We start from the raw sequence: 25,981 nt of genomic DNA, 5'->3' as shown, positions 1-25,981 counted from the left end.
GGTAAGAACACAGAGGTGAAGATTCCCTGGAAGAGGTCGGATGAGAAAACCCCACTGCTGCAGCAATGTGATGCATTGCACAGCCCAGTATTTTCATTGTTACTATGATATTTGCACACTTTCCCTCTCCTCCTGTCGATGTTGCACGTGACAATGACTCTAGCAGCGGCCGGGCGTATCTTGTGCCAGCACATCGTGTCCCCATTGAGGTCAGGACCTCGTTGTGTTGGGTGTCTAAGCAAGCAAGGTAGTCCCTCGTGTGTAAGACTTAGGCTCTAGCAGATAAAGGGAGTTTTATTTATCCTTATTTTACATGTGCAGCACAGAGAAGGAACTAAACTGGTCTAGAGGTCACCAAGAAATCCAGGCCATATCTGGGTGTCAAACTCAGACCTTCTGCAGCCTAGTTCAGTGCCCCAAACCACCTTTCCTGGCAGGACCAAATCTGTTCTCCTGAGCTACAGAACGGGAAGTACAGTCCGTCCTGTGGTCAACCATCCACGAGAAGAGACACAGCTGAGCACTGTGAAATGTGCATCCTACAAAACCACAGGCAGAAAGGGCAGAAAAGGGAACTGTGTTCTTCAGAAAGCAGTCCCATGACTGGCAGGGCAGTGATTTCACAGGTCCTCCAGGTCCTTCTGGCAGAGCAGACATCACCACATCATCTGGAGACCCCTGTAATAAAACCTTGCAAAAGGGAGCATGTCTTCTGCCTTCACACTTTAGTCGCCCTACGTGGATTTAGGAGGAAAGAGTTAGTTTGTTGTTGCTGATGTTTTTTTTTAATACCAAGGGGCTATGGAAAGGAAAGTGCAGGGTTTTGCTTGTGTTGCAGTGATGGTGACCATCTGGCTGGTCCTGTTCTCTGGCCTTGAGAACTGCCTCGCCAGCATCACCCCCACCAGAAAGTACATCCATGCTTGCATAAGGCCAGTTCATACACGGGAACGACTGGCTGAGACTGGAAAAATAGGCTAGAAACAGTCACTGCAGACATGCACAGTCTGGCACTGCACTGTTTTAGGAGGAACAAGGGCCCTTTTGTATGCCGGGGACAGCCCACGATCGAACCGACACACGATCGCTTAGCAAGTCCATCGGCCAGGCTGCAAAACAAAATGGATTTGCCTCGCTTTCTGCAAAACGAGCTGGTTTGGTCCCGGGTGGCGAGCAGCAATTCCCATCACGGCCCTGCACTGCAGCACCCTGTTGCAACCCCAACATACAGCCAGCTGCAAACAACCGGTGACACAAGGCTTCCTCATGCAGCCCAGCAGTTTTCCCTGAGTTGAACGATGCCAAATTCATTAAAATCCTACCTGCTAATGCTGGGTAAGAATCAAAGGGGAACTCAAACACCAGGGAGGAAGCAGAATCCAACTGTCCTGTGCATCATGGTCCTCTTGCTAAACCCAGAGGATGGAGCAGCCCGAGGGCCCGCTGGTGGGAGAGGTAATCCAGTTCGCCTTGCTGGCCAGCTGCCTGAACCGGACTGAAATGACTACTGTCCCCATGTCTACGACTCACGCAGCTAATGACAACTGTCCCTTTGAAAGGATCCCTTTGGAAAAAGTCCTGAAACAGTCCCAGCTTTCTTCTCCCCTTGTGCAAAGGCAGAGGCAGGAGGGGCTTGGAGGAGGGTGGTGAGGCTAGCGCAGCTGGAGGGGAGCTGGCGGGAAATGGGGCTATGGGGAGACGAATCCACTGCAGGAGCTCAGTGAGTGGAAGCAACCGCGGGACGAAGGATTTGGGTCAAGGTGCTCTCGTATGATTTTACTGAGCCTAGTATGTGTCCTGAGCATCCAAATCCCTGCATGGCTTTAGGTGACAGTGCACAGCTCTAATGTGGCACCACTCTACTATGCGAAACAGGATGTCCTGGGCAAGAAGGAGGCAACGCAGCGCTCCTAGAAGTTACCAACTGGGACGATCGCTGCCTGAAGTGAAGTCCCACTGCAGAGAAAGCACCCTGACAACTCATATTGGATGGACAAGGGGTGAAGCGATCCCTCCAACCCACCATCACACAGGGATAACCCCAACCTCTTGCTCCCAGGGGTGGATCAGATGAGCCAGTTCTTGCCTGGCCTCCATGGACGTGGCACAGAAGCGCTCCCCACTGCCATTTCCCTCCGTTTGCTTGTCCCGTTGAACGCATTCGGGAAGCTGACCACAAGAGTCGTTGGCTGAGGCTTGCGCGTCTCAGGAACGTGGGCAGAAACCACACACTCGTGCCCTGCCTAATCTGCAACATCCGCAAAAATCCAAATATACGTTTGGAAACCGCTCTGTGCTCAACAGAAGGAACTGAGATGCATCCCGCACCATCCTGGCCCTGGCAAGTTCTGCTTTTTCTCATGCCTGGTTCTTCTTTCTTCTCACCCGCTCAAACATCCTCCACAAAACATTTTTTCCTCTGCAGATGGAGATGTCCAGTAATGCTCAGCAAAACATCAAAACACTTTCTTGCTGCTTCTCCCTTCACTCTTAGCTTTGCAGATCTGGAGCCAAAGACACAACGGTTCCCCTCAGACCTGGCAGCAGATGAAACGGTCCAACAGGCCACCATGAAGAAGCAGGCTATCCAAGAGATGTTCAGAAAGGCCCAGGGAAGGTCTACGGTGCTCCAGAAACCTCAGTCTCACATGTGGGGAGCCTCCGATGCCCTCGGAGCCAAGTGGGGATATTGCTATTGCTGATGCCATTCTCCACCCCTACCAACGTTGGGAGCAGGCAAGAGTCCTCTCCTTGCCAGCCCATCCGTGGTTCTTCCTCATTTCATCACAAGCCTTTGAAAACAGCTGCAAGGCCCAAGCTCCTGTGTTCACCCTTACTTGAGTTAGGGTATGTCCTTGCCCAGAGGGGACCTTTCAGGGCAATTTTTAGAGAAACTGGTGTAGGGGAATGACCAGAGCCTAGTGAAATGCCTGGATGAGGCTCTGGGCTAGGTGGCCACTCTGTCACCACCAATGCCAACCTCGGCACCCATCCGGCTCCCTTCAGCTTACAGCTGGGGGCTTATGGCATGCTGTGAGGGGGTTGCTTCTTTTATGAGCCATTTTGGCTTGCATCAGTGGATCTGCCACACTGAAAGTCGGCTGAAAGGCAACGCTCCCCTAATATTTCCCTGGACCCCCCATCTTTCAGTGTCCAGCCTGTTTCCACGACTTATTTTCTCCTGACAAGCTCCTGCAACGCCAACTACAGATCATGACAACTCATTTGAAACCCATCTGTAAGACGACACAGGGAATCTCCTCCAGCATTTAGGGGAATACAGGCTGCCTCAAGCTGTACAGAGCCCATGACATGGATGTGCCAAGATCCACATCGCCTTCTTTGAGAAAAAGAGCAAACGGGGCTTTCCGGTTGGCTTGACAGCATAATTATGGAGACAAATCCCTCACTCACAAGGCTGCCTTGTCCTTGCAGTGCTGCTCTCTTTCTCTCTTTCAGAAATGCTAAAGTTTTCCCGGGACAAAACCCTCCATGTCTGCCAAGGCTGTGGTTGCAGTCCACCCTGCTCGCCCCCGACCCCCTTACATCTGCAGCGAGTGAGCTGGAAAGGACGCGGCCAGCCAAGGGGAAATGCAAAAGCTGATAGTGGCTTTTTCCTCTACCTACGGGCAGGATGACAAGCGTGCCAGATTTTACAGTGATGTATCGAGCCCCGGCTGTAATGAGGGAGCAGGAAGGGACAGGGAGGAGGGAGAAAGCAAAGGCAGGCAGCAGCACTCTTTGCCCCACGAAAGCAAGCAGGAAAAACACCTCTGAGATTTTTCAAAGCAAATGCCTCCCAATGATTCGGAGAGGACCAGCCACATCTGCTTCCATCAGGTCCTTCCCATGGCTTTTTTCTCTTGCACCGAATGCAGATGACCGCACAAAGCTTTTTATACGCCCTCTGGTCACCCAGGCACACCAAGCTCAGGGCATCGCCTCTACGGGTCAACTCCTCCAGTTTGGACCACGTGCTGGGTCCAGATGAACCTGGCTACACTGGTCGAATTGGCTCACTCCATCTCTCTCTTTGCAGCCTGGCTTTGGGCTGGCTGCTGGAAGAGCCCATTTATCCCACGGGCCCTGTTTCTTTTCCCGGAAAACAGGAAAAAGCTCTTCACCTAAGAAATGAAGACAATGTGGGGACATCGCAGCACCCTGTCCAGCTGCACCAACCTACAGGTACCTCCGACCACAGTGCGGGAGGAGAAAGGTGCAGGAGGCACCCGGCGGCTGCGCTGTGTTTGCGTTGCAATCCCACGTCCCGTACGCCATCACTTTTGCTCACGTATATATTCCCCCCGGCACATACATGCGACACTGGTATCCCAAAATACTCCTGTAACAGTATCTGAATGAGGATGAGTAAATAAGGGAATGGGGGGGCTGTTGGCGGAGGAGGGCACGCACCAAGGTCACGGGGCGCCCGAGGGACTTGTAGCACCCAGGGCCAAGGCGAGGCGACAGAGGGGAGATGGGGCTGTGCATCAAATCACTGAGCAAAGGGATTTAATCTTGTTTTTTTCCCCCTTTTCGCAGTGACCGCCACTGCCCTCCCAGCAGTCTCCGGGCGATTTAGTGCTGGGGAGGCCAGCAGCAGGACCAAAATCACTGAAGCAAAGCCAAATCGCCGCCGCGATGAATGAATGCCTTTTCACTAGGCTTGGATGAGGTTTAACAGGAATAATTAGCGCGGATGCATTTTCTGGCAGGGCTGCGGAGCCGCGCAGCTGCGAGCAGCCCCGGCCGCACTGATTGCAAACACAGCTCCCCTGGTCTCGTGCCGGAGGTCAACGCCGCGCTGCATTTTGCAGCGTTTCCTTGCCCGTCGCCTTCGCGATGGCCAGAAGCAGAGCGTGGGTGTTTTCCCTGCCCCGATTCGCAGGCATTTCGTGGAATCTGTAGGCATTTCGTGGACTCATCAAAATCCTCGCTCCGTATCAGGAACCGCTCGAGACGCTGGGAAGCGAATAACCTGGCGCGGCTTTCCCTCCTCCGGGAGCACGGTTCAAATCCTCAGCAACCACAAGAAAACAGCCAGAAACTTCTGACCCTGCGAGGCCCCGGCCGGCCGGGAGCAGGCGGCGCGAGGGCCGCTCACCCGCGCTACGTTGCGCGTCTCAGGGCCGCGGCGTCCTTGCCTCGGCCGGCACCCGCCGGCTCTGCAAACCCCGACGCTCGTTTCGACCCGCCGGCAACCCAACGCCTTGGCCCCGTGCCTCAGTTTCCCCTTCTGCCCCTCAATCAGAAACAGCCCCGGGGCCAAAAGCCCTCTGCGAAGCAGCGAGGCGTCACAGGAGTTTTGGAAGCAGCGGCCGGGAATGAATTTGAGTCGACCGTGGTGGAACAATCCCCCCTAATATATTGGGAAAGACGCAAACACGTGGAATATTTCAAATTTGTTTTCTCCGCGAAAAGTATTTTTTGAAGTTTTGGCTTAATAGGGTGTCAGAACTCGACCTAAGCTGGAAAGGGGAGTTTGGATGAAAGATAGCATAACCTGCAAAAAAAAATCTCATCATCTCATCTCGTGATTTGTATTTCAGCTCAGATGACATGTAGCAGTTGGACCCAAATGATTTTTTCCGGAAATTCCTCTTTGCTCCTCCCGAGAAACCCCCAAACTCCTCAGCTCTGATTTACATGAACCCGAAGCAATCTCCCCTCCTGGCCTTTGCTTTCAACGGCAGCTGAAAACCAAAAACCCCTCCGGGTCACCCCAACCTGGCTGCAGCACCGGGACACCCTGGTATGTCGATCCCGACGCCGGCATTAGGGGAGGCTCAACCCCCCCGAAGCAGCGGGGATGCAAAAACAAAAAAAACCCAGGGCATCGTGATCCCTTAGGCCTGCTGGGGACGAAGAAGAGCGCTGCGTTGCTTTTTTGCATCATTTACAGGAGAAACGGGACTTTGCGTCCGCCCGCTAGCGAGCAACGGAGGAAGCGACGGTTGCGCCGCTGAAGGAGCGAGCCGGGACACCGGAGCGCGATCTGCGAGCAGCTAACGGCGGGACCGTTTACTCCTGCGTCTCGCTGCAAGGCGGCCAAAGGACAAGGTTTTCTTTGTGTGCCCGCAAAGGAGGAAGAGGAACTCGGAGTGTGCCAAACGCGTTTTGCAATAACCCAATAAGAAAACCGGAGCGGAGAGAGAAAGAAGATGCTTCGACCCTGCAAACCTCCGCTGCAGCAACGCCGCCCCACTCGCAGCTCCCTGGGAACGGAGGCTTTTTCGGGGCTAGTGGCCAAAGCAATGATTCAACAGGTTCGGAGACGGGGGTCTCGCTGGTGCGAAGCGAAGCGCGCCAGAGGTGGCGAACGCACGGTGGAGTGAAAGAGGGAGGCGGAGGTGCGTGCCGGAAATCACGGATAAGCCGCCAGCTGAGTGCCGCCAGCGAAGCTGCGTGGCCGGGGAAGGGTTGCGAATTAGGGAGCAAGCAAGCAACCCATGCGGGGGGAAAAAAGAGGAGCAGAGGGAGGCCGGGCTGAGGTCACGGCAGCAGGTCCGCGCTTGCTTGATCGAAGCGCTCCCACCGCCCCGTCGCTTGGGTGGGTTTTTAGGGTTCGGGGAGTTTTTGGCATCGCCGTTCAATCCCTGAGCTGGGCGAAACGGAGTTTAACTGGCTTCCCCCGGGCAGCAGTGCCCGACTCCGGATGCGGCGGGGACGCAAGCGGCGCTGCCGGGGGGTCCGAAGGGTGCAGGGGAGCAGCCCGGGGGTCTCGCACCTCTGCTCTGGAGGGGATTGTGTATGTCTGTGTGTGTGTGTGTGTGTGTGTGTTGCACGCTGCCACCCCCCGCTTTGCACGCTCCTACCCTGCGGCCGCCGCACGCTCCCGCCCCGCCGCACGCTCTCGCTCACCGTGCCGAGCCGATCCGGGCCGAGCCGAGCCGATGGCCCCGTTGCGGCGGGCGGCGGCAGCGCCGTGCCCGGGGCTCGGGTCCCCTCGCCGGGCCGGACCGCAGCCCGCGGCCGCCGCCGTCTCGCCGCGTGGGAGCCGGGAGGCGGGTCGGGGCCGGGCGTGCGGCCGCACCGCCCCCTCCGGGCACGGGGCGGACCGTCTTCCTCCCCCTCCTCACCCCCCCCCCCCCAAATCTCGGTCCGGGATCTGCCCCCGACGGGCACCCGCGGTCGGGGCCGGGATTGGGATCTGCACCCCCTCCCACCCCCCGGCGCCAGGACCGGCACTGGGACCGGGGATGGGATCGGGGCCAGGACCTGGACCGGGATCGGGACCTTCCCTCCCACCCCCCAACCCCCGGGGCCGGGGCCGGGATCGGGCACAGGACCTGGACCGGGATCGGGACCTTCCCCCCTCCGGGGCTGGGACCGGGGATGGGATCAGGGTCAGGATCGGGATCGGGACCTGACCACCCCCTCGGGGCTGGGATCGGGGTCGGCACCGGGGATGGGATCGGGGCTGGGATCGAGACCTGACCGCTCCCCCCGGGGCTGGGATTGGGGTCGGGACTGGGGATGGGATCGGGGCTGGGATCGGGGTTGGGATCGAGACCTGACCGCTCCCCCCGGGGCTGGGATCGGGGTCGGGACCGGGATCGGGATCGGGGCTGGGATCGGGACCTGATCACCCCCACGGGGGCTGGGACCGAAGCCAGGACTGGGGATGGGATCGGGGTTGGGATTGGGACCTGCCCCCCCCCCCTCCACCCGGGGCTAGGATCGGGATCTGACCACCCCCCCGGGGATGGGATCGAGGGCACGACCAGGGATGGGATCAGGGCCAGGACCGGGATCGGGATCAGGGCTGGGATCGAGGACAGGACCTGGGCCGGGATCGGGGCTGGGATCGGGACCTGGTCACCCCCATGGGGGCCAGGACCGGGACTGGGATTGGGGCTGGGATCGGGATTGGGATCGAGACCTGACCGCTCCCCCCCGGGGCTGGGATCGGGGCCAGGACCAGGGCTGAGATTGGGGCCAGGACTGGGACCGGGATCGGGGCTGGGATCGGGACCTGATCACCCCCACGGGGGCTGGGACCAGGGCCAGGACTGGGGTTGGGATCGGGGTTGAGATTAGGACCTGTCCCCCTCCCCCATCTGGGACTGGGATCGGGATCTGGCTGCCCCCACCGGAGCCGGGATCGGGGCTAGGACTGGGGCTGGGATTGCGGCTGGGATCAGAGCTGGGATTGGGACCTGACTGCCCCCACCGGGGCTGGGATCGGGGCCAGGACCGGGGCTGGGATCGGGACCTGATCACCTCCTTGGGGGCCAGGATCGGGGCCAGGACTGGGGCTGGATCGCGGCTGGGATCAGGACCAGACCACCCCCTCCCTCCCCCTGAGACCAGGATTGGGGTCCAGACCAGGACCTGCCTGCACCCTGGGGCCGGGATTGGGACGTGCCGACCCCTTCGGGGCTGGGATCAGGGCCAGGATCGGGGCCAGGACCAGGATCTGCTCATCTCCCCGAGGCAGGTCCCAGTCACATCCAACCCCCGTGGGGCCACGGTAGCCTCCAGCTCCCCAGGAAGCCGCACACCCAGGGTGGCCCTGGCGCCCTCCCCCTGCACCCCAGGGTGCCCCGAGCAGAGCTCCCCAACCCCTTGCCCGGGGCGAGATCCTGGGGCGCAGTGGTGGAAAGGGGAGGAAAGGGGGTCCCAGGACTCCAGGAGGGTAGAACCAGAACCGGAGCCAGAGCAAGTGGCTCCGCTGGTGGAAAAATGCCTCCAGACTGGCCGGATGAGAAGTTAGATGATAACAGGACTTTCAGGCCATTTGGGCTTCACTTCTGCCCCTCTTGCTCATTTTCCTGAAAACCACGTGCTAGAGAAGAGCTTCGCGATGCGGGTACCACGGCATCCCTTGAGAGATGCCACGCTTGGAAAGGGGATGTGCTGCTCCCTAATGCAAAGGCGATGCTCTCGCCTTGCTTCCTGGGACGCAGCCTGGCCAGCGGGAGCCCGCTCGGCTCGCCGGGACAGAGCTGCATCTCCTCGGCTCCTGCAGGTCCAGCATCCCAGCGTTCGGACTTTACGTCCAGGGAAGAGATGACGGGGCGAGGGGGATGCGCCAGAGGCCCGTAAGACCTGCCGCCTTTCCTCCGGGGACCGGCTGGGCCACCATCTATCGTCATCCGCGAGCGCAAAGCGGCAGCCGGCTAAGGAGGCGTTCGCGGAGGCTCTGGCCGCTTGGCACGGGCTGCCGAAGGCCTGACGACGAACCTCCGTGCCAGCGCGAAACTGCCTGTTTCCTTCTTCTGATGTAATTTGTTTGCAGAGGGAAAACAATACATCATGTCGCAGCTATTTGGGCCTGATAAGGGAGGCAGGACGGGCTCTGCGCCGAGGCAGGGCGATGCAGAGCTCTTCGGATGGGCCTCGGACCAGCCGGGAGGGTGGCAAAGCACCCAGTGTAATTAAGCCTTTGATTAAAGCCGGCGGCTTCTCCCCCTCTGATCCTCTGAGCAGCTTTGCTGGGGGCGGGGGGGGAAGAGCAAAACGGCTTAAAAAACAGAGGCGGGCGGCTTTTTCGCGTCGAGGGGCGATTAAGCGCGGACAGGGCTGACCGAGGGGTTTGCAACAACCGAGAGCAGATGTTTTCCTAAAACCTTGGTCGGAGCGGGAACCGCGCGGGGAAATGATGCCCGTGGAGCTCGCGCCGCGGCGGGGGCTTCCAGCTGATGGATCAGCGCCCCAGCAACCTTCCCGCCAGCCCCGGTTTCCCCCCCTGGTTTGTACCAGCTGCGGGGAAAAACCTTTTCTTCCACCAGTTTTGCGTTTTCCTCCTTTTCACCACTCGACCAGGTGGAAGAGAGACGGGAGGCCGCGGGGTTATTCGTGCACGCGCCTGCGCATCGTGTCCTGCTTAACCCACCTCGGGCTTTTCCATCCTTCTTGACCCGGGAGGTTTTTAGCAGGTGACCCAACCGGAGGGGGACCCCAAAATCTGCATTCGCCATCTCAGGCCTCTTCCAAAGCAGCTCCAACCACGCGAATAAGAGGTTTCGAATCCAGCTGGAGAGAAAGGAATGATTTATCCAGCGGCGGTCATCCGTGCCGGGAACGCTACCCGTCCGAGAGCCGGAGCTGGAAACCGGCCCCTCGTTGCTTTTAACGTCTCCGTTTTTCCAGCCTTTGGCAGCGATACAGGTTTCTAAGATGCTCCGAAAACATTTCCCCTGTTGTCTAGCGGGGAGGAACGCGATCGCGCGCGGGGTTACGGGAACGGCAGCGACGGGAAGGACGGGGCTGCCGGCAGCCGCGGGAGCGCTTCCGGCCGCAGCCTCGAGCGCGTTTCCCAGGCATTTCCCAGGCTCCAGCGTTTGGGGAAGATGCGAGCCGGGAGCTGCTCTGCTGCGAGCCTCAGAGCTGCGGCCCCGGGTCGCGGTGCAAAAAGGTCTTTGCCGCTATGCTTTTGTATGGTTTTTTTTTTTTTCCCCCTTCAGCAGCAGCTGGGGCTTTTTGGTAGCCCAATTTTTGCTTCCTCCCCACGGAGGGCATGTAAAACCCCGGTCTCCACCGGCGACCTCCCAGGCTGCAGAAGCGGCCGCCGCGGCCCCGGGGCACAAGCGGCCCGTTGTGGCCGGCGAGCTCGGGTTCGCCAAGGTTTTAAATAAACACGGCGCGCCGGGAAAGGGGGGTTAAAATTAACCCGTCAGCCAGGCCTACGTGTGCTGCGGGCAAGGGCAGGGCCGGTTACGGGCAGCGCGCGCCGCGGCCGAGCCCGCGCCGGGGGGATAGCGGATGGCACGGGGGTCCCCGTCTCACGCCGGGGTGTGGGGGGGTAACAGCCTCTCTCTCTTTTTTAGCATTTTTTTTTTTTTCCTGCACCGGCCGCCCTGATCTGCTGGAGCGGGTTACGCATCCCGGCGGGGATTTCTCTCCCTGGGTGGCAGGTAGACGCTTCCGCGGGGCTGCACGGCTCCGCCACGCGCATTTCGGGGGGAATTGGGTGGGAATTCGGTGCCCGCGCGAGACGGGTGCTCCCTGCGCCGCCGCACGCTCCCGGGAAGCGGTCCGGCGCAGGGGATGCTCGCGGCTCGGCGGGAGGCTGGGGTGCCCCCCCCCAACCCTCCGGCTTTCTTAGGAACGGAGATGCTGAGATTTCCGCCCAGCGTCACGGCGCCAGCGCAGGGGTGCTCAGCCAGCCTTCAAGCCTCCGGCCTGAAACCAAATCCCCCTAAAAATAGCGGCGCGAGACAACCCATCCGACACAACGAGCCGAGCCCAAAATAGAGAGGAGGTGGCCGTGAAAAAAGCTCATTCCTGTATTTGCAGAAACGGCGAAGAGCCGGACCGGGCTGGATTGAAGACCCGCTGCCGGGCCGCGGAGCAGGGACACGGCTCCCTCGCTCGCCCATCGGCGTCCGGGCGGCAGGAGCCCCGTTGCCCTCCCACCCCCAAATCCCTCTTTTGGATCTGTTCCTCCCAAAGGACACAGCTAGACGTGATCGGTAGAGATGCTGAGGAGCGAGTTTCCATCAGCGGTGGCGGAAAAGCCGTTTTACGGCAGCTCTCCGAGCCGGTTTTCCTGCTCTCGCGGGGACTCGCGCAGCGTCCCACCCTCCAATCCCTTTGTTTCCCCCCAAAAATAGCTATTCTCAGTAAGGGGCTTTTGAATTCGCTTCCTTCCCGTCTTGCTCCAAAATAACCTTTCGCTCCTCGGGGAGATCTGCACTGACACGGCCCGGCGGCGGGAGGGCGGATGGACGTGCAGCCCCCGGACGGTGGGATGTTACTTTTCCATCTTAATCCAAGAGATTTGCTCCGATCCATGCGTAACTGCTTAAACCTCTAGCAGGTGCCTTGCCGTCGGCTTTGCAGCAGCCTCCGGTTTTAGAGCATCTGTCCCGGCCCCGGCGAAAGCCAGCCGGAGCTGGGGTTAGATAGGAGACATTTTTCCATCCCTGTCCGCTCTGCCTTGGGGGCAACGACCCCCCCCCCCCAGGAGGGAGGCGACGTCCCAGGCTCGCTCCCAAATCGTGTCCTTGTCAGGAGGCCAATATTCTTATCTAGGGCCCGGCTGGCGTTTTGTATTTGGATCTTGGCCATCGCCTCTAAAATAACTCTCCCACCACTCCCAGCTTTTAAAGGGCACGTTCCAGGGATGAGGATGGAGTGTCCTCGTCTTTGGATGTCGGTGGGGAGCGATCCGGAGGGAAAGCGCTGGGTGGGCGCTCCGAGCGCCGCAGATCCCCCGGCCAGGAGCAGGTTCAGCCTCCTCAACGCGCGGGAAGAAAATCCGATCAACAAGGCTTAGCTAAGCAGGAGTGAATTCCTGCGGGGAGAATGGTTGTTTTCTTGTAAATCTGCCTCTTGCCCTTGGCTGAGCAGCACTGGAAAGTCCAGTTTTGCAAAATAAGCTCTGTTAGGCGATAGCATTTATTCCACCAACTGGTATCGTTGGAGAAATGAGACCTGCTTTTTGGCCATACCAGTCCCGAAATCAAAGGAGCAGATTTCCAAGATAAAAACGAGTGGAGAATAACTGAATGTTTAATGAAACGGGTAGCAGCTAGATCGTTTCTAAAAGAAAAGATAAACTGTGCCTAAGGGGTCCTGCCCGTGTCCACAGGGCAGTGATGAAGCAGCACCATGGCATGGCCCACTGCAGCTCCACGTCAAACCAGGTGAGTGCCAGGGAGTTTCACTGCCACTCGTAGATAACCAGGTCTAATTTTTGACTTCCACCTGAATTTCACCCTCACGAAAGACAGGAGATAGCACTTGGGTTGACCTCTGTTAGAAAGGCATCAGGGTTTTCAGTTGGAGACAGAGCCAGGGAGACTTCCTGCCTAGATGGTCCTGGTGTTTAACACCACTTTTTCCAACCCAAATATACTAACGTCTTGTGCTTTATTAAATTTGAACCTGTACCTGGCTCAGACATCTAGCCACCAAAGGGTCCCTCTGCACACAGCTTGGTGTGGTGCAAGTCATAGTTTGGTCTCTCTTTTAATAACTTGGGCAGATCTTTATGAGAAAGGAGATGCTGAGCTGGCCTATTCCGGGCTGCGAGTTGAACAGATCTGGGGTGGCACCAGATTCACGCTCAGAAATGGACTGTGCACAAAGCACGCATGATGGCTTTCCTCCCGTTGAAGATTTTTTCCATCCATCGTGGTGTAGCCCAGACAGAGACCGAGGCACATCTAAAGCACCCTATGGGTCACCCTGTGGTGTAGCTGGACCTTAGCCCAGACAAGTGAACAGAGGATAAATGAGGGCAATTCACCAGTTAGCAGGTTGCAGGACACCCCAGGCATGACTTGGGACAAAACCCCAACTGTAGTCTCAAGCTGGTAGCTCATATTAAAACCAGCGCACATTGAAATACCAGACCAGGATCTCCACCATCCTGGTTAGAAAAAGCCTGTGATAGCGAGGAAGACCCTTCCTGCAGCCTGGACAAAGCCTAGGCTGGTGACTTCAGCCGTGGGGACCAGCTGGGTTCAACTTTTTAATGTGTCAGGCTCAGGGCAGCTACGTCAGGCCGCCAAGGGCAAAGTGTCGGGATGTGCTTGGAGCCACAGCAAGGAGCCTGGGGGCTCTGTGGTTTTCAGAGCGAATAAATCTTCTCAGAAGAAAAACCCAGGAAGATACTTTGCAGGAGCAGGTATTTGCAAAGGAAGCAGATAGTCATTTATCTCCGACTAGATAGGGTTTGCCTCCGGGCTGCCCAGCTGCAGCAGGAGTGAGTCACTCGCCTTCCTGCAGCAGGAGGAAGCCCTCCTGCTCATGGGGAGCCCTCCAAATTCACTCTTAGGCGCCCTGCCCTGTGTAACGGAGAAGCTATTTTGGACTACAACTCCCTGCTGCTTCCTGCGGCCCTGGGGCTGAGCCCAAATCTTGGGGCAGGCTGTCCTGGCAGTGGCGAGGACTTGGCTTCAGGGCATCTGGGGAATCTCTGCTCCAAAACTGAGCTGCTAAAATGACCCCAGACCCCAGCTGGGCAATGCTACAGGCATGAAGGGACCAGGGTGCAGGCCCAGTGTCCTCGGCATTGGGCAGACGAGCTCTGCCCTGAGCGGTGACCTCCTCCCAGGTGCCCGGGACCTTCTCCAGTGGATGGAGAGCTGCTTTTACCACAGGGCAACGCTCAGCAGGAGCTGGGCAGATGGCACCTGGAGATGGTCACAGGTGGAGATGTTGCTTGGCAGGAGGGTTTCTTGGCAGGAGGGTTTTTGGCCCAGGGTTGGGCAGCCACCAGTGCCCTAAGTCTCGTCACAGCATCTGAGTAAGCTTCCTGGCCATGTTGGTTACACATTGCGGGAAAAGTCCATGCCTCAGTTTCCCCAGCTGTTCAAAGGAGGATACAGAGTAAGTATGCTGCTTCATAGAGCCTATGCCAAAAACATGGCAGTGGAACAAAGCGAAACAATTTAATTACATTAGCTATTTACATCACCACGCTATTTCCCGATGGTTTACGGCAGCCAGGGGTTCATTTTGCACATCAGTATGTTTTGCTAGCTCTCTTTCGGGTTTCTGGACTCCTTCCCACTTTCTAGGACCAACCCAAGACATGGGGCGAAAGCAACAGGAAAGCAACAGGACCAAGGCGCTAAGCCTGGCCGAGTACTGCTGTCTTTTCCTTGGCTCCCAGGGGACCACCTGGGTGAGTGGGGAGGATGGAGCCACTTGGCGATTACATCTTCTTGGTCACCGCATCCTGCCACGTCCTGTTCCATGAAGCACTAGGGCAGGTCCTACGGAAAGGTGGGCTCCTTGGAGCAGGTGGAGGGCGTTTCCTGAAGGACAGGTTGCCAGAAGACCTTAGGGACCTGACAAACAGTGAGTTTGTTGGCCTCAGAGCCCACTGATTAAGGAGGAAGTTGTTTTCTTGCCAGATGGAGGAAATGACACATCGTCCAGCTTTCTGTGCAGCAAACAAAAAGCCCTGGGAGTTGAGGCTGGAAGGGACCTCTGGGGTCTCTGCTCAAAGCATGGACAACTTAGATCAGGCTGTTCAGGGTCGTGTCCAGGATAGGCTTGAATATCTCCAAGGACAGAGATTCTCCTGCTCTCCAGGCCCTCTTCCAGGGTTTGACCACCCTCAGGGAGAAATGTTTTTCTCTAAAACATGTCTAATGGGAATTTCCCTGGTCCAGCTTGTGCTGTTGTCTCTTGTCCCATCACCGGGCACCTCCGAGGTGAGTTCGGCTCCTCTGCATCAGCCACAAGATCCTCCTTGGCCTTCTCCTCTCTCCTGGGCTCCAGCCCCGACCTCCTCGGGGCTACCATCACTGTCTGCCTGGCACTGGGAACCCCCAAACTGGACCCAGTGCCCAGATGTGGCTTCACCAGTGCCGAGGTTGGTGTGTCCCAGGAACAGGACCCTGTGTCAGCCCGTACTGAACCTCCTGAGGTATCAACCGCTCTTCCCAACCTGGCATCATTCACAGACTTGCTCAGACCATGCTCCATCCCAGGTTGTTAAAGGAGCCGTTAAGCGTGTCTTGGTCCTCCAGTCCTCCCTGGAGCATGCACGAGAGGTCTCAGAAGTGCTGTCGTGATGGGACATTGCGTTTGTGGGACCGGCAGCCAGAAACCAGGTTAACTCTTTATTTCCCCTCTTCTCCTAGATGCCTAATTTGCTTTCCAAAGAGTTCACCATGTTTCGTCATCAGGCAAACGAGAGAAAAAGGCACTAGGAGTCTGCAGTTGGTTTTTAGCTTTAGCCAACCATTCGCCACCCAAGAACATGATGATTAATCCTCCTTGGGTGGAAATGGCTCCTCTTTGGGAGGGTTTTGGGAGCCTGCAATGCTTTGCAGACCCTCCCCAGTTAAGGTTAGGGTTAAGATTAGGTGATATTCTCTGCTTTGCTGGCATTTCATGAAGTCACACCACTTTTAGGGGTGGCTATGTCCCAATTCCCCCAGCCCCGACCCTCCCGATAGACACCAACGGCTCAAACCTGCCTCCTGTCGACATCACTTGAAGCCTGTGCGGTATTTACATATTCGCATGGATTTAGCTGCACTCCAAGAGGACAGCCTTCACACTGCGTCCCTATGCTGGCAGGTTTGGATGCTGGGCTCATGTGGGGCCCCTGTACAGGAGAACGGGAGGCTGCGGGGTCCGCTGTGCTCCCAATCCTACCTCCACTTTTAGGGCATAGGAAAGCCTGAACGAGGTTGGCCCAGGGACTTTCCAGGCTCTTGCAACAGGAAGGAGATGCTCCGAGAAGGGCAAGGACACTCCTGCCTCTGCTCCTGCATCCGGCACTGTGGCCTTCACCCCCAGGCAACTTCTCCTTCCCACCCTCTGCTGGCATATTTGCCTCACCTGGGACACGAGGGCACCCTGTGCCTACATAGACCAGAAATAAGGGCACGCACTGAAGCCATCCGACAAGCACACAGTAGACAGCGTCCTGCTCAGAGGTGTCGCTCCGTGCTGCAAATCTGCTTGCACCAGGCAGACCTGGACTTTTTTCCAAGCTTTTTTAAGTGATGCATTGCCAGATGCGCATCCTTTCGCTATATGCTGAAGGGCTGTGACAAAGTTGAGCTTCGCTAATGTTTATAACCCATATGTTTATATGTCTCAAATGTTTTTAGCTACTGCCTAACTCCAAATGCTGGGACTTTCCAGAGGTACAGTCTGCATCTGTGAATGCCCACAGTAAATGGATTAGATTTTTCATGGAGTTCAAAACAAAATAAATTCCTGTTTCATTTCCCCTATGACTCAGAGATGAAAAATTGCTCTCCAGAGCAGCTATTGTGTAAGAGTGGGCTTGGTAAGTGCATTTTGCTGTTTGCCACTGTGGCCCATCAGCTATTCCCACAGAAGAAAAATCTTTTGCAGAGTGGGAGCAACACACTTGGACCGGTAGAAGAAACTCACTCAGGAGCACGGCAAGTCTTTCTACCACGTAGGGTCTGGTTATAGGTGAGTAATGTATTAAAACAGCAACCTTTTAGCTGGCACGCCTTGCATATTTAGTGCCATGGTGAAGCTGTTGGGAAATTAGCTACCGTGGCTGAATGAACTCAGTTTTGGAAGAGTGATTGGAAGCTATTCTGCCTTTTGTGCTGATGAGAAATGATTGCTTAAATTAGTACTTGTAGAGACTGTAGTGCTGCCTTCTGATGTTCAACAGCTAAGCAGAAAAGGCCGAACTCACACCACTGCGTATACCTGTACCTTTAGATGTGGAAATTCAAATGAGGAGATTACCCACCATTAAGAGTGTTGCAGCTGTGATTGGACCTGATAATTAGAGTGGCAGCCTCTTTCCTTGGCGCGTGCTGTTTCATGAGAACAAAAATCTCAGGGCCATTCATTTTATTTTATCTCACAGCCATTCATTTTATTTTATCTCACATGGGCCCAAAGAAGCTTTTATATTAGGGTTTTCGCCCATCTGCACATCTCCAAGACTGGCCCTCCAACCAAGATCATTTCACAAAGCTCAAGGCAGGAGGGAAAAGTAGGAAGGAGCAGAGCTGAGCCTGTTTGCCTGCCCCATTCATTCACTGCAGGGCTAAACCACTACCGCTGATTCCCACCGCAAACCAGGCGGTTTCAGTTCTCTGCACGGGTGCTGAGGCTCTGGCATTACGCCCATGCCCAGGCCCCTATGCAGCAGGATAAAAGATGCTGAACTTTGCTCTTGCCACATTGCCAGTTCCTTACCCAATTTTGCTTCCTCCTGAGCCTCAGCAGAGCACGGACACCTCCAAGGTCTCTATCTACCACCTCCTGATGTCCCCTGCTCCTGCCCCCTTCCCGGTGCTCCCTTTGGAGCTGGCTTCTGTCAGCAATGATGAAGGTCACAATTCCCCAGTTCGTATTTCTGCAGTCATGTCTCTGGTCTCCTCCCAATAGTTCCTCTTAAGAGCTTCATCTCAGTTTTCTTCCTCTTATTGGAACCGAGGATGGGCTCTTCCTTGGAGGAACCCAAAAATGATGGGATCCTTCCCTGAAAGAATGCTGCAGCCTCTTGTCCAAGCAAGTAAAACCTCAGCCTGGCCTCATTTCTATGCCACTGGCCATAACATTCAATGTTGGTGTCTAAACCCCTTCATGGAAAAGACCGAAACAAAAGGAAAGGAGTCAAAGAGTGAAGTCCTCCAAAAATAAACGAGGAAGGGATGTGAACATTGCTGAGTTTTGCCACGGAAGCGTTGTGGCCGAAAGCAGCAGAAAGTGAAAAGTGATCATAAGGAAGAAATTCTCACAGTCAAACTGTCACTTCAACAGTCAAGATGGTGGCAGTGGGCAAAGCACAAAGTAAACGTGTGAGAAGGGAAGTTTGGGCTTGTGGCCACAATGCAGGCAGGAGACTCGCAAGACTCACCTTCAGTCCCTGGTTTAGAGATGCTGCCGTTCTCTGCTGGCCTGAGGAAAAGTGCCTCAGAATTTGGGGCTAATACACTTTTTAAAACTTTTGAACACTGCAGCCAGGCCCTAAGGCAAACACCTCCCATTGGGCTGACCCATAGCTTCTCCTGGGCTTCAAAGGGGCGCTGGGGGTCAGAAGGGCTAATCTCTTAGCAGGACACGGCTTCTTCCTCCCTTCAGCTTCATGTGGCTACAGGGAAAGAGGCAGAGCTCCCCTGGGGAGCTGCAGAGATGTGCAACAGAGAGATTTGTCTCAGCAAAGGATGAATGGAGATGTCTGTGGGTGAGAGCGGCAGGAGAAATATCACAGCCAGGGTGGCAGGAATGGCCAGGGCTGATAACCAGCGACACGATGGACAGCGTGAGCACCAAATGGAGAACACTGGAAATGTGCCATTCCCATCCAGCCCAGATGGCCGCAGTCCGATATGGCTCCTGCCCAGGTGAGCCCTCAGCACAGACCAGTGCTTTGACAACGGGAGGGTGGCAACGAGGTGCTGGCACATCCTGTGAGCCACCTCCACTCTGCAGTTCAGCAGGGAGACAGCCTGAAGCCATGGTGATACTCCACACGAGCAGACAATGAGCAGCATCGCCCAAGGCTCGTGGAGGCTGAACTTTGTAAGACTGAAGTATGGGGATCGCACCATAATAATTGCCAAGTCCCACCATAATAATTGCCAAGTTTTTTGCAGGGAGCAAAAAGCCCTGTCCAAAACTCAGTTTGTTGTTGTCCATCAAGAAGAAGCCAAGGTTGTGCCCCTTGTTGTTCATGTCACACCAGACAGCTTGGAGACAATGCAAAATGAAAGCCCTTCCCAGAACGTCTCACATCTATTATTGCTGCACTACTGTCCCACTGAGCTGCGAAGGTGGGAGCAGGTTTGATGGCATAGGGTCTGGACAGGGCAGATTCCTTTGTGCTGATGCCACCATAGGTCCATGGTTTTCCATAAGCTTTGGAGGCCCTAACATGACTCCCAGCAGCATGTCCAAGGTGCATCACCATCCTCGGGTCTGCACAGTGGCACAGATGGGAAAAGAAGAGCTTTGCCATGGTCCTCACTGGAGGTACAGGGACCATCTGGAGTGCAGAGATGCTCGCGGATGCACAGCTACCCCTGTGCTGGACACCAGCACTTGAGACAGGGGACAATTTTGGCCAAAAATGAGCAAAGGCCCATTGATACAGACATCTTTGGGGATGCTCCCTATAGATCCAGTATCTCTTCCCAAGGAAATTGGCATTTTGAGTTGTCAAAACTGGGGATGAAGAGGGCATCTCCATCATCCTACTGCTCCATAGTGGGACCAGCTCTAGCCAAACCATTCCTGTTAAAAGCATCCAGTGATGGAGATGCCATATCCTTCCCAGGGAATCAACTCAAGGCATCCCTCTCCTTTCACTTAGAGAGATTTCCCTACATCTAACCTAAATCCCTTCTGCTCCAGTGTAGGTCCCCTATTCACTGTTTGATCTGCCACAGACACAGAAAGCAGTCCAGGTATTCCTTTTCCCTTTGCAGTAGGCCATTAAGTATTTGCAAGCAGCTAGTAAATGGGGAGGAGAAGGACTTCCCTCATATTGTGGGCTTTTCACAGCTGCACGACAGCATTGACCCCTGTTGGGCTCCTGATCCCCTAAACTGCTCTCAGACACTTTTTTGCAGAACTTCTCTCCAGCTTGTTTACTCTGTCCAGGCAGGCAGCTTTTTCCACAGCTGTCCCGGAGAGACACACGGATCCAGGAAACCCTTCCCCAGCAAGCAGACGTGCCTGCTCAACCCTCCCCAGCCAGTGCCCTTCACACGTTAACAGCCACCCGTAGATAAAAATGTCCATGGCCCAAGGGGCAGGGATGCACTCAGCCAGGAACAGATAACGTTGCAATCACAGAAACACACTCAAGTGAGTTTCAAGTTACACATTAACAAGAAATGGGGAGAGAAGCCCTGGCTGCAGAGTTAGGCAGTGATGCATGGCCAGGCAGAGGAATTTATACCAGGAATGCACACGTTGCTCAGCCCACACCACAGGAAAGACAGCTCCAGGAGCTGGGACAGCCCTGTGCCAGGGCTGCCACGGCTGGTAGCTCTAGCACGCAGGATCCATGCACTGAACCTGGTTCGGCCAATAAATAATTTTCTTCCATCCCAGGTTTGGATTAGGGCCCAAGAACCTGAAGCCATTGCTTCATGCTGTGACAATATGGTGGTGGTGAGATGGGATCTTGCAAGGTGGGTTTTGCCATCACTGTTTCTGATGGGCGAGGAGGGTTCGATCACCTACCTGGCCTGCAACGCTGGGCCAAGGGCTAGTGTTTGCTGGTCCCTTTGTGCACTGCCATCAGCCATGCTGGGGCTTAAGCTGACAACTTCCTTGCTGCTCTGCCCACGTTACTGTGAAGTGGCCAATTCTTTTTGTCCTCCTCAGTCCATAGGGGCTTTGCAGGCTTTCCCTTTCCCTAAAGGAATAGGTTAGAGCATTAAACAAGGTTAGCAGCCGGCTGTACTACTCGGCTCTGGAGCCAGACTCCTCCTAGAGCAGTTGACCTCTCATCATCTTCATGTGTATTTCTGCCTAAGCACTCATCACCACTGATGGAGATCTGGTCAGCATGGAGGACAGGGGTCTCCTCTTTCCTGAAGATCAAGCTGCCTTATGGTATACAGCATCTCCTGGGAGTCAGGTTCTCCCTGTCGGGCTCTTTTTCCCAGTGAATCTGAAGTGATTCGGAATAATCACTTCTTGCTCTCCCTCAAAACATGCCGAAGGATTGCCAAGGAGATCGTCAGTTGGCATGAACAAAAACTATGCCAGGGAGTGTGCCAGCAATTAGACAGGCTGGGTGATCAAGGAACCATGCTTGGATCTCTGCCCCAGCCCTGTTTAGTTACTGCAGGGAGAGAAAGCAAATGTGTAAAGCAGGTCAGAGTGCTAATGGTCACTGCACAGGGAGTCTGCAGCTGGGGAAACCTTTCCGGCCAGCAGAGGGGCCCCCATCCCTAAATAACCCTTGTTCCTTTGGCTGCGTTGTTGAGTTCTCTTGGTGTTCTCTTCTCACCTCTTATCAGATGGGCCGCCTCTTCCTTGAACAGCAGATCTCCACGAGCTGGAGACACTCAAAGCGTGCCCAGGGGAGCTGGGCAAACACTGAAAGGGCTTCTGGGGTCAAACCTATGTCTGTTGCGAGTTCATGAATCCTGTTGGAGCCTGCTGAGCCCCCAGAAGCATCTGAGCAGGATCTCACAGTGAAGAGTGAAACACTGCTCCTGTCTGAGCAGCTCCAAGGTCCAATTTCACTGTTCCTGAGCATATCTTCAAGTCTGCCTTCTCAGTACCACTCATTGCCTTGCAGTCATCCTCATCCTTTCTGTCTCCTCTCATAGCGAAGCCAGGCAAGTAGGAATAATCAAGCTCTTGTCTCTCCTTTCATCCTTTATTTTTTTTTTACTGTTCTCTACTTCCTTGCTGCTATAATTTCCTCATGGTTATATCAACCCCTCTGAGGTATCAGAAACCCAGCATAGTGCCATACCTAGAGCCACAACGAAACTACACGGTCCATCAGGAAGAAAACTTTATGAGTGTGAATTGGGCAGGATGGGCCTCTGGTGTTAAGTTCTGGAAAGCCATCTTTCTGACGACCTTCAACAACTGGCTTTTAGGAGCAGCTCAGCAGGTGTGCCCCTACCTTGAGTAGCCTGAACAGGCCTTTTGGTGGGATCTCTTTACCAATGCTGCTGCCCAGTGGGATGTCCACGTCCACATCACTTGAAAGAGTCTGGAGGAAAGGGGCTGCTGGAGGCTTGCTAACGCTCCTGTCCCTGGACTCTGGCTAGGACCCCTGGGAGGAATCATGGGTGTCCAGCGAAATCTCTTGAATTTCCCCATCACACCCAGCACCAACAACCTCCCGTGCCAGTGTCTGTGAATCCACCCTGGGCAAGCAAACTGCTTTTCTATATGTGCTCTTTGAGGGAGGACGGTGCGTGAGGTGGGACAAGGGCTATGGTCTGGGGGGTCTACAGAGGGATGTTGACTATCAGTATGGGGGGTGTGAGCTGCGGAGAAATCTTCCACGCGGCAGCTAGCAACAAAGAAAGTGCCCACGTGGCTCCACGTGGAGCACTTGGCTTTGTCCTGGAGACCAAGCAAGGTGTGCATGCAGCTTACTGCATGAATGTAGCCTTCCTCCACTTTGTACAAAATCCTGCTATCCGGCCTTTTCCTGTCCCCAGATACAGCCAGTGGAGGCAGGTGACAGCAACACTTCAGATCCCATCATAGCTCCACAGAAGTGATGGTGACAACTCCTAGTGGAACACAGATGTGGGTTCCTAGGACTCCACCTGGAGATGGTGAATCTGTGGGGCTGGATCTGGCAGGTGGCCTGCCTTGTGTCCTGCTGCACCCAAAAGCTCTGCACCCATCTCTGGGTGTCCAACACCCCAGGTGCAATGTGATCCCACTGGACTGAGCCTGTCTCTCGTGCTCAAGACCCCTGGGAGCCTGATCAAAGCAAGCGTGTGAGCATAGACTCCCAGGAAGTCACTGCTTGTGTTTTCAGCTTAGACAAAAGGACATCCATGGTCAGACTCAGTTCATCTGAATTGCTGTCATGGAGAAACCACCCTGGCCAAGGAGGGACCCTCCATCCTCTGCAGAACACCTCTGGTCGTGAGCAGATTTGGGCTGGGGAGGAGGTTTGGGCAGCACTGTGCCACTCAACACCAGCTCTATAGTGCTGCTTGTCAACAGAGAGGAAGAGGACAAGCTCAGTCACAGTAGGAGAGAACTGGGGGCTTTTCTAGTGATGGTGGTGGACGTAAAATGGTTCTAAAGCACCAAGCTATCCTGGCCTCTTTTGTATGCTAGATGAACCCTGATGGGAAAGGAAGCCCTGAGGATGCAGCCCGTGAGGCCATGCCTGCTGCCAAAATAGTCCAGAGCCTCAGGACGGTTGCCAACTTGAGACTCTTCTTGGGTCTCACCTGCCCTTGTAGTATCAGTGGCTTTCCATCTTGTGCTCCTGAAACGCTGATAATGTAATACAACTTTGCATTCCAAAGTGACCAGTGGGTGTTCAAGTGTGAACTGGTGGGGTCGTGCTTTGTGGGGCTGGATTCCATCTGCTCTTTCCTAGACCTACGATGCTCAGACCATGGTAGCCCCACGGCGTGCAGATTCAGTCCCATCGGTGGCTAAAATGGCAGCAAGCTGTCACTTGAGACCTCTGGGCGTAGTCCTCATCTCACATGGGTCCTCTCTTTGCTTCCTCACTTCTGCTCTCCAACTCTGAGACGAACTCAGATGATGGGAGACAACATCGGTGCTGTCCGACACCAGGACTCAGGACTAATCTTTTGACTTCCTCCAGACGGGTCTTGCATGCAGTAGATTCCTTCTGCCTCCATGGAGCCTTATGTTCATGTCTGGTCATGAGCACCCACCCAGGAAAAGAGCAGGAAAGTTGCCAATGCTTTGGGAAAAAAAAAAAAATCTTGCTAAGCCTCCCTGCTTGGAGATATTTACTCTGGGCAATGCGTTGTCATGGAAATTAATCCCTGTCCCACCTGGCAGGTATGGTAAACATTACAAGCAAGGAATGGGGAGAGGCCAGAACAGCTGAGCACAAGGAACAAAGCAGCCTGGGTCTACTAGTGCCTCCTGCACCCAAACGCTGTGGAACAGGCCTGAGCAGGATGTGGCAGGGTTGTGGCTGGGTGCGGGCTCTCTTCCAGCCCTTGCTAACTGCTCAGCTGGACCTTCATCCCCCACGGCAATCTCAGCTGTAGGACGCTCCATTCCACCCGAGTTCAACCTGGAGGAGGCTGGTTCAGCCCCTGGGCTCCTGTAGAGCCACTTCAAAGTTTCTCCAGCTTGCACCAGGTTATAACAAGCTCCAATGAGTGATTCGCCCCCAGCTGGGGAGTGCCAGAGCATGCAGAAAGCCTGAGAGGCTCAAGTTAACTGTCTAAGGCTCCCAGGTTAACCCCATGGAGCTGGACGGGCCCAACATCCTTACAAATGCTGATATTTTGGAGCGCCCTCATGTGTTTGGGCGCAGCAGTGACTGCAGCCATTTACCAGCACAGCCCCCAGAGCCAGGAACGTGCCAGACTCGCGCAAACTCTTCTGCAGAGTCTCACCTCTGCTTGGCGGGACAGGAGCATGCAACCAAGTGCATGGATCAACCATGTCTTTCTCCTGACCCTCTCACTCCAAACGCACTGCTCACTGCTTGAGTGGGCAGCAACGTCTATCCTCCCACGCAGGCCACTGGAAACACAATAATGAGGTTGTGGAGTATCTTTGGGGGTACTCAAAACCCAGCTGGACATGGTCATGGAGAACTGGTTCTAGCTAAGCCGGCTTGAGCAGGGCGGTTGGACTAGATGGTCTCCAGAAGTCCTGTCCAACCTCAACCGTTCTGTGATTATCTCTACACGTTATGGCATATTACGCTACGCCAGCTCCAAAGAGCTCCACTAATGGTACGACAGAGGCAGGAAGAGCTACTCTGAGGTAGGTCCCTCTGCAGAAGTGTGAATCTTACTCTTCCTGATCCATATACTCTCTTTTGCATGGCAGAGGGGCAAAGTTCGAGCAATCTCAATTGTCATCTTTTGCCTGTCCTGTACCACGATGCCGGTCAGATATGATACAACTAGGTAGGGCAGCAAAACGCAGTTTGAGGCTGATCTGACAGTCCCAAAAAAGGCTGAAACATCCCCGGAGTCAGTGAATGCACAATTTTACAGCCGAAGAGACTTTGCCTCTCGCACCATCGCAGCGGCCAGGGAGCCGGGCTGTGGGTGACGCTTGGATTTCGTGTTTCCACCCCGAGTCTCGGAGGGACGCCGGCGAGGGTGCAGATGCAGAAAGCCTTGCTGCTCAGCGCTCCGGCCCGCGCGCCACCACCTCTTCAGGTGGAGGGAAAAACCCGCTGGCGCAGAGCGGGCTTTGCTGCAGGAAAGGCAGAAGGGCAGCGGGAGCGGGGCTGCAAGAGGCGGAAACGCCGGCGGCCTCCGAGCGCGGCGGGGAGAAAGCGCTCGGGCAGGAGCTGCTGCTGCAGGGAAGGGAAGGGAAGGGCTGCAACATCGCTCCGGGGGGTCACGGTCAACTATGAAGGATAATCACAGAACCACAGAACGGTTGAGGTTGGAAGGGACCTCTGGAGATCATCTAGTCCAACCTCCCTGCTCAAGCAGGGTCCTCTAGAGCACATTGCCCAGGATCGCGTCCAGGCGGGTTTTGAATATCTCCAGCCAAGGAGACTCCACTATCTCTCTGGGCAACCTGTTCCAACGCTCTGTCACCCTTACACTAAAGAAGTTACGTCTTTTATCCTTCTTTCAGGAGGAAGAAACATCCCTCAACCATACTTTAGCTGCTCTCTAACCTAGCATTAAGAACTTCTGCTGATGGAGATTCCATAGCTTCTTTAGGATTATATTTCAAGACTTAAATATTCTTACAGTTTTTCTTTCTTTCTTCTGTCCTCCCCTTTCTCTTTCTCTCTTGTTCTTGTTCTCTCATTCTTTCTCCATCTATCTAGTTTTCCCTCCTTCCTTTCCCTTTCTGTCTCTTTTCCTTCACTTTTTCCTTCCTCTTTTCTTCCTTTCTCTCTCATTCTTGTTCTTTCCTTCATTCTCAGTCC

The 25,981-nt window shown here is 55.3% G+C and overlaps 1 protein-coding gene and 1 long non-coding RNA gene across 14 annotated transcripts in view; one reads left to right on the top strand and one right to left on the bottom strand.

Annotated features, from left to right (window-relative positions):
- P2RY2 (purinergic receptor P2Y2) overlaps positions 1-6,997 on the bottom strand; it is a 42,058-nt gene extending 35,061 nt beyond the window's left edge. For 7 of the 8 annotated variants that reach the window (XR_011138777.1, XR_011138776.1, XR_011138774.1 and 4 more), the window contains exon 1: positions 6,862-6,997. The gene's annotated coding sequence lies outside the window, so the exon portion shown is untranslated. Of the gene's footprint in view, positions 1-6,815 lie in introns of all 8 variants that reach the window. The other variant, XM_068930781.1, reaches the window with a different exon arrangement.
- On the top strand, positions 4-20,232 carry LOC138065665 (uncharacterized). 6 transcript variants are annotated; one of them, XR_011138783.1, is made up of 5 exons: positions 4-6,350; positions 8,972-9,226; positions 9,879-10,113; positions 10,773-10,859; positions 11,242-20,232. It is a non-coding gene; the product is annotated as an uncharacterized lncRNA (long non-coding RNA). The 6 variants fall into 6 exon arrangements; XR_011138782.1 differs by having other exon boundaries at positions 5-6,350; positions 9,882-10,113; XR_011138779.1 differs by having other exon boundaries at positions 6-6,350; positions 8,972-9,376; positions 9,882-10,113.
- The last annotated feature ends 5,749 nt before the right edge of the window (positions 20,233-25,981 follow it).

Source organism: Struthio camelus, chromosome 1, assembly GCF_040807025.1.
Source record: "Struthio camelus isolate bStrCam1 chromosome 1, bStrCam1.hap1, whole genome shotgun sequence".
NCBI classification, from domain to species: Eukaryota; Metazoa; Chordata; class Aves; order Struthioniformes; family Struthionidae; genus Struthio; species Struthio camelus.
The sequence above is the reverse complement of the archived record's forward strand: the minus strand, read 5'-3'. Positions and strand labels throughout refer to the sequence as shown.